The following is a 15752-nucleotide window of genomic DNA, read 5'->3' as shown; positions in this document are numbered from 1 at the left end:
TATGCCTTTGTTATGTTTCTTAGATGTATTCAATATGGTTTATGGTATATGATGCGATACGATGATGATGTAGAACCTGCGTATCACTTAGAAAAAGGTCTCTGCTATTTATATTAATGTTATTATATTTTATAGATGCAGATACAAGGTATGTGACCACTTGTTATACAAAACTAATTCTAGTTTTAGTAAATTGTATTATATGACCAAGTGGGGGGTTAATGGGTTATTGTCTTCTCCCAGGGAATATTTGTTTCTAAAAAGATTCAATAATTGAGTTAACTTTCTACGGAGACAATCAAAATTTTCCTATTCAGCTGCGCTACTTTATGCGTACCATATGAATTTTGGAGTCTTTTTTGTTATGGGATTAATGGATGATGGTCTTACCAATCTTTTATGGTGTCCACACTTTTTCTAACATAAATTTTAATTTTAATTTTAATAATACCTTATGTTTCTAAATTATTAAGGAATCTAGGCAATAAGATAAGTCAAGAACAATTGTTTGTTGAGTAATAAGAATTTTGAAGAACCGGTGTATATAATAGTTGGAAAATGATATGTTGACTTGAAACAACCAAAAAATATATTTTGCATATCCCCCTTTAATGTGATTCGGGAATAATTCCTGTTACAATGTCAATTTTTTTTTTCCAAAATGTTTTTTTCAATTTAGATAGGGATCTAGTCCGCCCCATTTCGCCAAAAACTCGTCCCACTCCGTCTAGTGAGACGGTTCCGAATTCTCCTCTATCTCACCTAACGGTAGGTTGGCAGTAGCCCATTAATTTTTTTTTAATCAATAAATTATTAAATATTAAAAATATATATAATCTCACAACTATTTTAATAAATTTATAATTTTTAAAAACAAAAAAATATAATTTTTAAATTCACAAACATTAGAGTTAGGGATGACAATGGGTAGTATTGGATAGGATTTGGATCTAACCCTACTCCTATCCGCGGATTGAGATTTGTATACAAATTCAACTCTACTCTATTCGCAGGTTGAGAGTATCCCAACTGTAACTCTATCCATTCTTTTAGTAGCTAAGGATCTTTTACATTTAGTGAGAAGTCTTTAGTTCAACATCTACTTAAAACATATTTTTATATACGTATATAACATATACATATATAGCATATCGGTTAGTCAAGAAGAGTTGAGACTCAACATGTACGAGAACCTTACCCGCATCCTACCCTATCAGCTGTGGATAGAGTTGGCAATCCTACCCGACCGGGTTGGGTACCCACAGGTAGGGTACATATTGTCACCCTAATTAAAGTCTTCATAATTCTAAATATGTAATAAATAATAATCATCAATTAAGTTTTTTGAAACAAAATAATAAAATCAATATTGTAAAAAATAAAACAAACATTGTCCAAAATATATAATTAAACATCTTCGAGTCTCAAATCAATAAAACATAGAACATAATCCAAATTATAACTTATCATCTTCAATTACAAAAAAAAAAAAAAAAAGACGGGCTTGCTAGGCAAGGACGGAGCTACATTGTAGCAAAGGGAAACAATGACCCACCCCCTAATTTTAATTTTTTACATGTAAATCATATATAAATTTCAGTTTAGGCCCTTTAAAATTTTATTTTATTTTGTAAATTTTTTTATTCCCTTCTAATATTTTATCTAGCTCCACCCCTTGTCGCTAGGAAAGACTGCCCCACTTGTCGAAACTTGACAAAACCTACAAATTAGGCAGTGCAGATTAGTCAGACTTTTTAATTATAGTAATTTTAAATTTTCAACCGTTCCATTTTTTTTATGAGTTACGCATATCGGTCCGACAGGTTCGGCCGTTTGCCACTACTAAATTTAGTCTAAGTTGTGCCGCGCTATGGGGGATACGGACACATGATGAGGGGTGAAGGGTTGTTGGGTGATGATATTTTGGGTGTGTTAGAGAAGCAGAAGAAAGCAAGTGTTTAATACTTTAATAATTATAGCTTGGTCCTTTCCGTGTGGTGAGATTTTAGGTTGAGATCGGATTTAAAGATAAGAGTAGAGTTTGATATATATATAGGAAAAATCTTAAGATTATGCGTTAAAACATAATATTAAGATTATTCATTTTTGTATATTTAGAATTCATCACATAATAATATAATATCATATGATAGAATATTAGAATGGGGATCCCTCTTCAAAGAGAATGCACAATAATGAGTGGAAAGTATAAGCATATAAAATAACATGGTATTAATATTATCATATTTTCCTAAACCAAGTTTTATTATAAATGTGTCGGTTTTTTAATTTATTTATGTAAATTGTTGCAGGTTAGTATCATATCATATCTCCACAATTTAGTAAACACAGAAGATGACTCCATTGTCACCAAGGAAAAAGAGAGGGAGAAAAATAGTATAGAGAAAAACGTGGTGGGATAATCGGATAATCATAATCTATATTATTTATACCGATTAAATGGCATTATTTACGTGTGGAATTTATTGACGAAGCGGTTAGTCAAATAATTATCTGTTTAAGCTATTTTTGCTATATTATTAAAGTCATAGAACAGATTAGACTATTATATGTTGATGATGAAATATAATGGTAGTTAGTTAGAAGAGATTATATTAGATTATCAGTAGAACAGATATGATTGGTTTATATATATATATATATATATATATATATATATATATATATATATATATATGTCAAAATATATTTGATTGTTATCAACATAAATTGTCTGAATGAAACACGGGGAATCAATTTTAGGGAAATAATGTGAACAAGGTGTTATCATTTTATTCAAAATTTTAAATAATAATGTATATGCTTTAATATGAAAATTTATTTTATTTTATTTGTGGTTGTACTATAAGTGTTAGGCGTAGCAAAAGATCGATGTCTCTACATGGCCACATCATTTTTCACTTTCAAACGAAAGGATTATGCCATGCTGCTAGACTTCATGAGCATTGGTTCAAAATTGACAAGGCTCATATTAGTGTATTTATTGAGCAGTGACATTCGAACCGAAATGTTTAATAACAAAAAAATTAACCAAAAATAATCATAACTTGTCTTATTTAACATTAATTAATTATTGCGACAATTAATTAAGGTTAAATAAAATAACTTCTGACTGTTTTTTGTCTCTCTACTATTTCCGCTTTAAGACCATGATGATGCCCAACCGGAAGCCAACATGTACTTGATTCCAATAACTACTTGGTGAGCTTCTTTCTGGCAAGTGTAAGGATAAGTATATTGTTACTCATTCCTGGTTTTAAGAGAAGTTTAAAATATTCCAGATAGATGTCAATTTAGATACCATGCAAGCTTATGCTCAAGCATGCATCATGATGTTGCAAAACCGTATACTCAATCCCATGACTTATCCTACAATTCTTCGCATTGAGCATGACTTTCTCCTTGTTTTGGAAACACTGTCCAATTTGGAACTCAATCGCGATAGAAGTAAGATTATCCTCTTCCTTGTTGTTGAATCATGGCATCAAGATTGAGACAGTTGAGAAGTAGGAGGGTATTGTCGTGTCTCTGAAATTGTTGGATGATCTGCTTGTCTAATCAGTACAACGTTCTCTTTATCTGTGTTGCTATTACCATTTATCATTAGGGCTGCACTGTGAGAACGAGATTGAAAATAAAACATAAAAGATAAAAATACAAAGTTTTATATTTTTATATTTTGTTTGATGATAAACTAAAATAAATTATGAAAATTTAATTTATTATTATTTTTTCATTCAAAAAATTTGAACCGAAAAATATAATAATAAAAAATATAATTATAAAAAATTAACAAAAATAATAAAATAAAAAATAAAAAATAAGTTGTGTTTTTTGTTAGTAATTCTGTATTTCAGGATAGATACAAAATACATTAATTCAATGTCTTTAAACACATTATCTTTGTTCATATCTCTTTTATCAAACATGATTTTGTGTCTTTATATTCCTATTTCGGTAAACAAATGCAGCCTAAAAGTCTTTAAAACACATTACTATTATTGCCAAGTGCCTCTTCTTTTGGATCTAGATCCCTAGCATCCATAGAAATGTATGTGTGATTTATTTCTTATGTTAAATGCAATATAAATATCGAAATTCAAATCTTTTGCAGAAAAAAAAAAAAAGAGATGCCACTGGTGCTAAAGAACGTGCAACCACGTGAATTGAACTAGAAGCTCCCTCTTACCAACTGAATAAGGATTAGGAGTAAATCCTCCAAAACTGGATGTAAAATCTTCAAAAATATTACGACAACGGAATGATGATATTCACATTTCACCATCATTTTATATCGGAAAAGAATCAGACTTCACAAATTCTTGCCCAAATACAATTGTGATTAGGTACAATATTTGTATCGCTTGTTTTTCTTCTGTATGCACCAATTTTTTGTAGAATGATCTGCAATTCTACAAAAAGTGGTTAATGGTTGCATAACAAAAGTTGTTCATGCAAAAATTGTTAACGTTTGCTATTTTTCTTCAAAAAATACCTTTAAAATTTTACTTCATTCAATTTTATTTTTAATATTTTTGACTTCCATAAAAAATATCAATAGACGTTAATTCTATTTAAAAAATTAAGATCAAAATTAAAAATATCGAAAGATAGTTTTAACATAAACCGAAAACGTTAAAGATAAAACAGAATAAAATTAAACATTAAAAATATTTAAAAAAATTACAAACATTAAAAGATAAAAATATTTTACCCTTTAATTTTTCGAATTGAGTTGCACAATTTGTTTTCGATTTACATGTTTAATGGACTAGAACGGCGTCTTCTCGGAAGAATTTTTTATTTTTAATATTGGAGTAGTAGTGGTGTTTTTTTTAAATGTGAATTGCTGAAGTGTTATACTCAACTGTGGAATCATTTAATAAGAAAAATAGAAATTGGACCGTCCGATTTATTAGAGATACAGAAATCGGATCGTCCGATTTCTAGAGGTACACAAATCGGACCGTCCGATTTGTGGTAAAAAAAAATTAAAAAATTTGAGGTACAGAAGTCAGACCCTCCGATTTATGTATTTCCACAATTTTAAAAAACACCAAAAATTATAATGTTAAAATATATCACTACTTCTACTTTCATAACAAAAAAATTAGCCTCCTTGAAATTGATTATTTTCTCTTTTTCTCTTTTTTGGAGAGTGGATGTCCTTTTCTATGAACAACACTTGTTTTTTTAGAGAAAAAAAATCCCTTTAATAATTCGGCCATTAAATTGCTTTTCACATTTCCGTGTTTCGACTCTCGTGCTTCTTCGATGGACAAATAAGCCTATGGTCCAGTTTCCCTCGCTTTTTTCTTTTTTGGATGATTTTTATAAAAAAAATAACCCATTTAGCTTTACCATTTTTTTTAATTAATTAAAGTTTTGGGGAGTTTGATACTGGTCAAGAGATCGATTTACCAATATTAGAAATTTAGATTTTAGAATATGTTTTCACAGATAATTATAAATCGTTTATGAAAAAAGTCTTTATAGGAGTCCAAAAAAAAGAAAAAAAAACTTGAACTTGGCACCTTTTTAAAATGTATTTCAAACTTTTATCATGTATACCAACTCTTTTTGCTTTTCGCTTTTACTGTTACATGTAATTGTTTGCATTGAGTTTTATTAGAGTTTTATAACTAACACTGCTTATCTTATTTTATCATTTAAGCATCAAACTGGCATATTCTACTTCCTACCGTAGAAGCACTTAATTAAAATTGATATAAATAGCAATCCCGTTAATTAGAATTTTTTTAAATAAATAAAATATTTTATTTACTGAAATAAAGTGTTTTTATCAAAATGCGTCGAATATCTATAAACGAGATAAGACATGAAACGACGTAGACGTATTGCGTTTGTACACGTATGTGTTGTGTAAAGCTCTTATTTCGTTTATCAAAATACGTGTAATTTTATCTCGTTTAAAGTGTGAGGATGTCTATATATATATCTCGTCCGCAGATTTGATTAAGAGCTTTTCACTTCCATTTTTTGATATTTTCTCCCACTTTTATCATTTTCTAATCATATTTTTAAATTACTTAAAGAATGTGGCACGCGCTGATAATCACGATGGAGACATTAACAGACTGAACGCAACTTGGCATATTACAGGGCAATCGACTTTGAGGTTGGTGTTATTGTTTGTTTTATATTTATGTTAAAGCATAGATGTGTTGTCATACTTAGAGTACTTTTATAGAAATCCTATAGAATACATGTTAGGCAAATGAATATATAATTAGGAATTATTTAAGTGCTAAGATATAATGTTAGACATACTTTAAAATAGATTTGTTAGTTAAATATTTGTTTAGGTTTATTTTTTTTAATCTATGTTATTATTAAGCATAAGTTTATTAATTTAGGCTACTAACAATTTCTAATCAACTTAATTAAGTAGCAAAATATTTATGTTTCTATTTATTAAATATTTAAGTATATAGTTTTTTTGTTATTTAAACTAAGTTATCATGTTGATGGTGTATTTGTTGGTTATTTAAGTAAATATTTTTATTTAATCTAACTTATGAAGGAGATATGAAATGAATTTTGTTATTCACTATTTAACTAAATAATTTATTTAAATTAAATAAAATAGACGTTTATAAGTTAGTTATTAATTATCTTACAAAATATTTTTATTTACATTATATTATACAGACGTTTAAATTAATTATTTTACTAAACATTTTTATTATTCAGCTAAATATTTTTATTTAAATAAATTTACAATTTAAATGTTTGTAGTTATTTGTTAAAATTTTACTTATAAGTCAAATTAATTCGATATGTATACATTTGTCGGTAGAGTGTTTTACGTTAAAATTCTTATATCTTTATAGGTTTACGCATTTTTGATTCAGTTTTTTATTTTTTACTAGAAGTCTCGCCTACTTCTTTCCAGAAGAGTGAGCCACACAATCTCACCACTGGACACTATTGTCACGTACCTGAGGGAGGATGGGTGGTAGAGTGGCCGAAGTGGGTTTAGGAATTTTCCTTGAAATAGAATTGGCATTGCAAGTATAGTCCCAAACCCAAAATCAACTCTCAATCAAAGTTTGAATTCAAAAGATGTCACTATTCAAAATCAATTCGATTCCGGGAGTGTTTAGTTCTCGAGTCGTCTCCCAAGAACACTTGATACCAATGAGTGTACAATTCCAGTTGTGATGATCAAGGAGTTTTCAATGAAGAGATAAACATATAAAGAAATAAAAGAACATTCAAAATTGCAATAAATGAATAATATAGACAAGTAAGTTATAAAAAAAGGACTAATGTAAATGTGTGTGAAAGATTTAAAGCATGAAAAGCATCTTGGCTTGGAATGAGTTAAGGGTCCTTTCCTTGTTGGAACCACAACTATGACAATTAGAATGGATTAATCTCACTTAATTAACCCTCACATCGGAGCGTAAGTTAAATGAGCATAAGTGTTCTTAACTCACAAATCCTAAATTGTTTGCTAATTGCCTTAGCAACAAATTAGCGTTAGTGGAAATAAGAACAATTAACAATCCAAGAATTGACACTAAATGTTGGACATTCCAACTCTAGGAATCCAATTGCTCACTTTTCCCAAGTCAGGAGATAGAAAACTAGCCGAAAAATCATAATTGATATTTTGTCAAACACCTGGTACGCAAAAACATTAAACATGGGAGAAAGGAGAAAATGCTTGAGACTAAAAGTAACAAAGGATCTCAATTAACAATAATAACTCAATAAAGCATATAATAAATATCAATCATCAAATTCATCAACAAGAAATTAAAATTGCAAAAGAAAAGTAAAATTGAACTATAACTTGAAATATAAGAAAGAGTAAGAACAATGTAGTTATAAAGAGTAGTAACAAGGAGATACTTACAATGGAAGCAAGCAAAATCCAAGATAAAAAATGGAAATAGAACTTGAATGTAAAACCCTAGTATAAAATCTAACGGAGATGATGAAAAACTTAGAGAAAAACTATATTAAAGCTTCCTACTACTACTCCTAAGCTACTAATGTTATTTTATGCTATTGTCTTCTTTTTTCCTTCAATATGAGCTAAATGGCTTTAAAAATAGGCCTCCAATCCACCAAAATCGCGAGTCACGTGCAATTTTAATGAAAGCATGTGTGGGCACCTGTGCGTACGCACAAACGTGTGTGCACGCATACTCTACCAAAATCTCTTCCTGTGTGTACGCACAAGTAGCTGTGTGCACGCACACTAGGCGATGCTCTGAATGGATGCGCGACAAGTACGATGCAGCTCACGTGCACACGCGGCTCTGTTTTGATGCATGTGCGTACGCACACATCGCTGTGCTCTTCTCCTTTGATTCTCCATGCTTCCTCCTCTTTGCATGCTCATCTTCCATTCTCTCCTAGCCATTCCTACCTTATACATCTGAAATCACTCACAAACAACATCAAGGCATCGAATAGAAGGCAAATGGAACAAAATAGTCTAATTTAGGCACAAAAGAGCATGTTTTCATAATCAAGCACAAATTAGGAGGAAAGTTCAAAAGCATGCTATTTATGGGAATAAGTGCAAGTTTGTATGATGAAATCCATTCAATTTCAACCAAAAATCATCATCAAATATGGATTCATCAATTCTCCCACACTTAAACACTAGCATGTCCTCATGCTAAACACACTCAAAGGAGATAAATGAAAGGGAAAACAACTTATTCTATGTACTACTTAAATGCATGCAACTATCCTAAGGGCTATTTATTAATATGTACTATGCTACGAGTTGCCAAAAATGAACCATGAAATTCCAATCCATCACAAGAAAGTTTTAGGGCCAATGCAAAGAGTTCATGCACTAAGATCGATGTCCAAAGAATTGAATTGAAATTTTCAAAACTATCCAATCCAACAATTTGCAAGAAGATACAATATGCGATGGAAGAACATAGAATTGAGCGATCGAACCCCTCACCGGATGTTTATTCACTCAATTCGCTCAGTGTTTAGGGTTTAACCACTAAATTCTCCTTTTTTCATACTTTTCAAAGATTTGTAAGTCATCTAACAATCAACTAGTACTTGATGCATGAAAAACAAATATCATGAGGTCTTTGTAGGGTTGTAATGGGGCTAGGGTTTAGGTAGGATAAATATGGTTAAGTGGACTTAAAGAATTAGTTCTTTGATTAGCTTAAGTGTCCATCTAATCCTATATCACCTATATACACATAACAACACAACCTATCTACCCATTTTTCTCCTATCTCACCCTACTCATGCACTTTCTTTTCAAAACATAAACATATGCATCCTTTATTTAACTTTTTATTTATTTCATATTCTATTATACACAAGTTTTTTTTTTTAAATTGAACTTTTCTTGTCTTTGTTAGCACAAGAGATCATATGACTTAAACAATGAATGCATGAGCATTACCCAATTGCCAATTTTTCACAATGAGTCCATGCCTTTATCACCCATGCTTTCCAACAGTTTTCCCCACACTTAGAATATACACACTAATCCACCCAAGTTAATCAAAGAGTAATTCAGGGACATCAATGATTTTTTACTTAAGGGGAGTAATATACTCAACATCAGAACAAAAGGGAATTTATAGGCTCAAAAGGGGTTCACAAAGGTGAATGTAAGGGTTGGACATATAGGTTGGTGAGTTTAACATCAAAGATGGCCTCAATCATACTAAATGCATCCAAACAACAAATACAGGACATAAAGAATCATGCAAATCAATGATCACAATAAAAAAGGAGTATAATCACACAAGAACAGACATTATGGTTGAGAAATGCAACCATCTATTAGAGCTCAAATCTCACAAGGCATGTTGTTCTAGCTCTTTTCTATGTTCTACAAACAAAATACTTCAAGCAAGTTGAAAAATACAATTTTTTTCAAATCAATCAATGGTACGTCCTAAGAAAGATTTCATGAAAATTTCTTGGTGTTCCACCAACTTATTCATTCTATCATGCAACATGCAAGCATTAACTATCATATAGCTATGAACACTAAAGAAATATTTACAAACAAAACAACAAGATGCAATAGAGATAAAACTACTCAAAAATGAAGAAAAAGATCTAAAAAGGCATTACAAAATGTCTTGAGAAAAGAATTTTTACCCCCCTCGAAGTCGTCGATCCTCCCCCACACTTAGTTCGTGCACGGTCCTCCATGCATGCTTATGATTCGGGAGAATGAGAATCTCAGGGTCCACCTTCACCCGGTGGTCTCGGTCATGGGTTGGTCACCGTCATCATGCTCCTCTCCAACTAGCTTGGATGAGGCCTCAGGAGTTGGGCCGGGGTCTCTTCCTTCCAGCTTTGCCACTATCCACTCGAAACGCTTGTGCTCCAGATGCTCCACGTGGTGGATATCATGCAAGATATCTTGGTATAAGTCCGGAAGAGACCGGAGAAACGATCAAGGAGTTGATGAAGTCGGTAGACTTGATGGTGGTGCTGTGGGTGCCTTCCTATTAGAGGGTGTTTTCTTTGTTGATCCTTCCAATTCTCCCCTAGGAATAAACTTGTTGCCTCTTGAAATCTCGAACATGATGTCCGTTGGTTGCCTCCCTACCCCCGCTGCTATTGCCAAACGCATCACCATCGATGGAAAAGGGATGTTGATCTTCTTCTTCTCAATCAATTTTCAAATCGATGTGCGTATCAAAGGTACAATGGCTATGTTCTTCCCTTCCATAATAGCCCAAAGTAACAAAGCAGTCTTGAATCAGACATGGGTAGCATGGGCGCTAGGAATAATGTAGTCCGCCATAATTTGATGCCAAATATAAGCCTCGACATTCAAATCAGAGTAAGCAATACTAGTAGGAACAGATTTCCTCCCTTTACTAAACTCCCAAGACGCACCAGGACGGCCAATTTTCTCAAGAATGAGAGTCAAAGACATCCTCCCCTTGAACACATTCGCTTTGATTCTCAGATAATCATTTCTCTCAGGCAGAATGTGGAGGATCTTCATAATAGCTTCTAGAGCCCGGTTGAAAGTATCCAACGTTTTTTTCCGGAGGAATACTGACTCCGCCTCCCAAGTTTGGTAGTTGGCATAGAATTCTCGCACCATGGATTCATTAACTTCAATTGGATCTTGCTCAAGAAACTCCCAATGAACCGAGGCAATCCACTCATGGATGACCGCCTTGTATTTGCTTGGAACCTTTAGCGTTCGCTCCCAAAAAAATTATAGAGGGTTGCGAACGCACACTGCGTGCGATCGCTGCAAACAGAGGGCCTGTAGTAGAGTGTGTGGACGCACAAGGACATGCGCTCGCACAGAAAGCCTCTTTTTTCTTTTTTTTTTAACAAAAATTGCCTGAGGGAAAACATCATGTGTGTGTGCGCACACAGCTCCGTGCGCAAGCACAAAAGCAAAGATAGAGGGTGTTAATGCGCACAACCCATGCCAACACTCCCACCAGAGGGCTGTCAATTGGCGTGCGGACGCACACGTCTGTACGACCGCACAGATAGCGCAAAAAGGGCGTGCGTACGTACGCACGGAGCGGTGCGCACGCACAGGACAAGAAAAATAGGGCAGTGCTCACGCACAGACTGTGCTGGCACTGCGACCAGAGGGCACTGCAAGGGGTGTGCGGGCAACAGACTCGTGCGCGCGCACAGATGGTGAAAATCGCAGTGGTATGCGCACGCACAGCAGAGTGTATACGACAGATGCCCTGTTTCTCAAAAAAATTTTCTTTTCAAAACTAAGGTCCCAAGCCTTAGCATATCAACATATCAACTCCAAATCATACAAACATGTATAAATTCATGATCCACAAGCAATTCAACTTATTCAACTCAAAAACATCAAACTAAACCTAAGCCAATCATCATATCACAAGAAAGCAACTAATTCAAAAAGCTAGAAACAAAAGATAAAGTTGGAACAATGTTACCTTGGTGGGGTGTCTCCCACCAAGCACTTTGGTTTAGAGTCCTAAGTTGGACTTGCATGGCTTCATCGGTCACTTTGAAATTTCTCCAAGGAGGAAAATCTCCAACTCCTTGGTATTCTTGGGTTGAGTGTGATCCATTGAACTAGACTTCTTGGCAATATTCCCTTTTTCTTGCTCCTTGCTATCCTCAATCACTTGATCTTCAAGTATATCGCACCCAAAGATAGAATAGGCTTCGAGAACGGGCTTTTTGGACTCCTCAAAAGTGAACTTTACTAACTTGCCATCGGCCTCAAAAGAATAGACTCCCGAATGTACATCCAGTTTGAAACGGGACGTCTTCAAAAACAGCCTTCCAAGGAGTATGGATGATGGCTTGTCTGAGTCAATAGGAGGGGTCTCCAAAATGTAAAAATCTACGGAAAAGAGTAATCCCTGGATGTCAACTAGTATATTTTCTGCAATCTCCACAACTGATACAATGCTCTTATCTGCTAACACAAATCTCGCCCCGAATCTCTTAAGTGGTGACAAGTTCAATTTCTCATAAATGGGAAGTGGCATGATGCTTACGCATGCCCCCAAGTTGCACATACAGTCCATGAACTTCATTCCACCAATCAAACAGGTAACCAAACACGGACCAGGATCATTGCACTTTTTAGAAATTGGAGAAGAGATAGAATCATCTACTGGCCTTTTGTTGAGCTCGCCAATCTTTTCCTTATGTGTGCAAACATCTTTGAGGAACTTGGCATATTTGGGCACTTGTTGAATGGCTTGAAAGAGAGGGACGGTGGCTTCAACATTCGTGAAAATTTCCACCATGTTGGGGTCAAGTTTTTCTTGCTTCTTGGCCTTCTTAGCCAAAGTTGGAAATGAAATTGGCATAAGCTCTTCAAGTGGATTCTTCCATTTTGGCTCCTTGACCTTGAGTGGCTCCTCCTCACCTTGTGCAACATTTTTCTCCTCATCCTTCATCACTTCCGCATCATCTCCCATCTCTTCATTATGGGTTTCCTCACTCAAATTTGTAGGCACAACGCAAATTTCATCCAACTTGGTGCCACTCCTAAGGTGATAGCATTGATGCTTCCCATTGGATTTGGTTGAGGTTGAGAGGGTAAACCACTAGAAGTTGAGGCTTGTTGGGCTGTAGTCAGAGGAGAGTTAAACGGGAGAGAGCTTCGGCAATAGTGGCCATATATGTTTCTTGTTTCTTGTAAAACTCCCATTGCTCTTGCATAAAGGCTTGAAGTGTGACATTCATGTAAGTTTGATTAGGAGGAGGGGCTTGATTGCCTTGAGGAGGGTTAGATATACTATTTGGGTGTTGATACCTCCCTTGAGGTTGAGATTATGGTGGTTGTTGGAAGGATTGTTGCTAGGGTTGTTGGTATTGTGGTTGACCTTGAGGAGCTTGATGATAGTAGGCTTGCACGTTTGGGTAGGATTGAGCTTGAAGGGCTTAGTTCCACCTTTGGTTAGAGTTATCCCTCTATCCTTGGTTTTGATTTCCTCCATGTTGAGGAGCTCCTTGATTATAGTTGGACCTTTGTGGGTATGTATTGGCTAATGCTAATCTAGTGTCCTCTTAGAGTTGAGGGCATTCATCAGTGTAATGGCCGCTACAAACACAAATAATGCATGATCTTGATAGTCCTTCAATTCTTGGAGTTTGAGGTAGAGGAGATAGCAAAGCTTGAGGAATTTGTTGCCCCTGGGTGATTTGTCTCAAGAAAATTGTCATTTCACCGAGGGTCTTGGTCAAAATGGCATCTCCGGAAGGAGAAATTTCACTCTAAGCTTTCGGTTGTGGATTTCTTGCCCGTGAGTGTTGAGTTGAGTCCACCAAGTCCACTATGATCTCCCAAGCTTCCTCAGCGGTCTTGTTTTTGGTGAGGGATCCTCCACTAGAGGCATCTAGAAGAAGCTTATCTTGGGGGTTTATCCCTTGACAAAAATAGCTAATAAGCACCAACTTGTCAATATGGTGGTGGGGAAAGCTTCCAACAACTTCTTAAATCTCTCCCAGGGCTCATAAAGAGTTTCCCCATCTCTTTGCATAATGCAAGAGATTTTCTTTCACAGCTTATCTGTTTTCTGAGGTGGATAAAACTTTTCCAGAAATTCCTTACACAGCAAGTCCCAATTGAAAATCACATTTCCCGGTTGAGTACAAAACCATTCTTTCGCTTTTCCCTCCAAAGAGAAAGGGAAAACGAAAACCAAAACTACTACTTCATCTGCTCCATGTCTTCTCGCAGTGGAGCATGTAACTTGAAAGTTCTTTAGATGCATAAGAGGGTCTTCCCCGAGTAGTCCATTGTATTTGGGGAGCAAGTTTATTGTGCCGGTCTTGAGCTCAAAATTTGGATCCAAAGCCGGTTACCGGATTTATATCGGTTGCAAGTTAATATCTAGAGCTCCGGCTTCCCTTAAGGTTATTCTATGATGTGGATCCACCATGGTGTTGTCACCTGAGTCACTCAAAGCGATTTCAGCACTCCCCATAGATGAATATAAGGTTTCCTCGTTAATTGAAGAATGATGGTCATGGGTGATGGTGATAGTGAATTGGTGTGCTCTTCAAGCAAGCCCGATTCACTATTCACAAATGCTTGCCGGCGCCAAACTTGCCTAATATGAGTTAAAGTTCTTTCTATTTTCGGATCAAAAGTGGCCAAGCTCGGGTCTGGAAGCGACCGTGTCATTCAACTGAGGAAGCGATGAAAGCATGCAATTATGAAAAGCAAAACAAGAGTGGGCAAGTAAACAAGAACCAACTTAATAATCCGTAGCTACTAAGACTAGCTAGATAGAAACGCTATTTACAATTCGTGCCAAGTAGCAAACAAAAATCAAGTATTCACACTATTCACATATTTACAACAACCAAAATTATGGCACTCATTGCACTTAAAGTGAATTTCCCGATAACGTTGCCAAAAACTTGATAGAGTGGCCGAAGTGGGTTTAGGAATTTTCCTAAAAATAGAATTGGCGTTGCAAGTATAGTCCCAAACCCACAATCAAATCTCAATCAAAGTTTGAATTCAAAAGATATCACTATTCAAAACCAATTCGATTTCGGGAGTGTTTAGTTCCTGGGTCGTCTCCCAAGGACATTTGAGACCAATGAAGAGATAAACATATAAAGAAATAAAAGAATATTTGAAATTGCAATAAATGAACTAATGAAGGAATTAAAGAACTAACTATATAATATAGACAGGTAAGGTATAAAAAAGGACTAATATAAATGTGTGTGAAAGATTTAAAGCATGAAAAGCATTTTGGCTTGGAATGAGCTAAGGGTCCGTTTCTTGTTGGAACCACAACTATGACAATTAGAATGGATTAATCTCACTTGATTAACCCTCACATCGGAGCGTAAAAATTAATATTTCACGTACAACCGGCAAGTATACCGGGTCGTATCAAGTAATAAAACTCACTAAGAGTGAGGTCGATCCCACGGAGATTGGTAGATTAAGCAACTTTAGCTAATGGTAAATTTAGTCAAGCAAACATAGTTTTAATTTCATGAGCATTTTGATTCTTGAACATAATTGCAAGAATTTAAATGGCAAGAATGTAAAGAACTAAAATTAAGAAATAAAGTGCAAGTAAATGACGGAAACTTAAAGTGCGTGCAAGAAATTAAAGCTTGCAGAAATTTAAAGAACACAATAGTAAATGGCAAGAAGTAGATGAACAGAATGTAAATAACAAGAGTAGTAAATAGACAGAATGTAGAAAGGGATTGGGAAATGGGTAATCAAATAACTAGAGCAA

At 34.6% G+C, this 15752-nt stretch overlaps 1 non-coding gene across 1 annotated transcript; it reads left to right on the top strand.

Moving 5' to 3' along the window:
• The first annotated feature begins 13942 nt into the window (after nucleotides 1–13942).
• Nucleotides 13943–14048, top strand: LOC112767409 (small nucleolar RNA R71). Its single transcript, XR_003184898.1, has one exon. It is a non-coding gene; the product is annotated as a small nucleolar RNA R71 (small nucleolar RNA).
• Nucleotides 14049–15752: the final 1704 nt, after the last annotated feature.

Source organism: Arachis hypogaea, chromosome 2 (genome assembly GCF_003086295.3).
Source record: "Arachis hypogaea cultivar Tifrunner chromosome 2, arahy.Tifrunner.gnm2.J5K5, whole genome shotgun sequence".
Lineage (NCBI taxonomy): Eukaryota > Viridiplantae > Streptophyta > Magnoliopsida > Fabales > Fabaceae > Arachis > Arachis hypogaea.
Note: the sequence above shows the minus strand (reverse complement) of the source record. Positions and strands in the feature narration are given on the sequence as shown.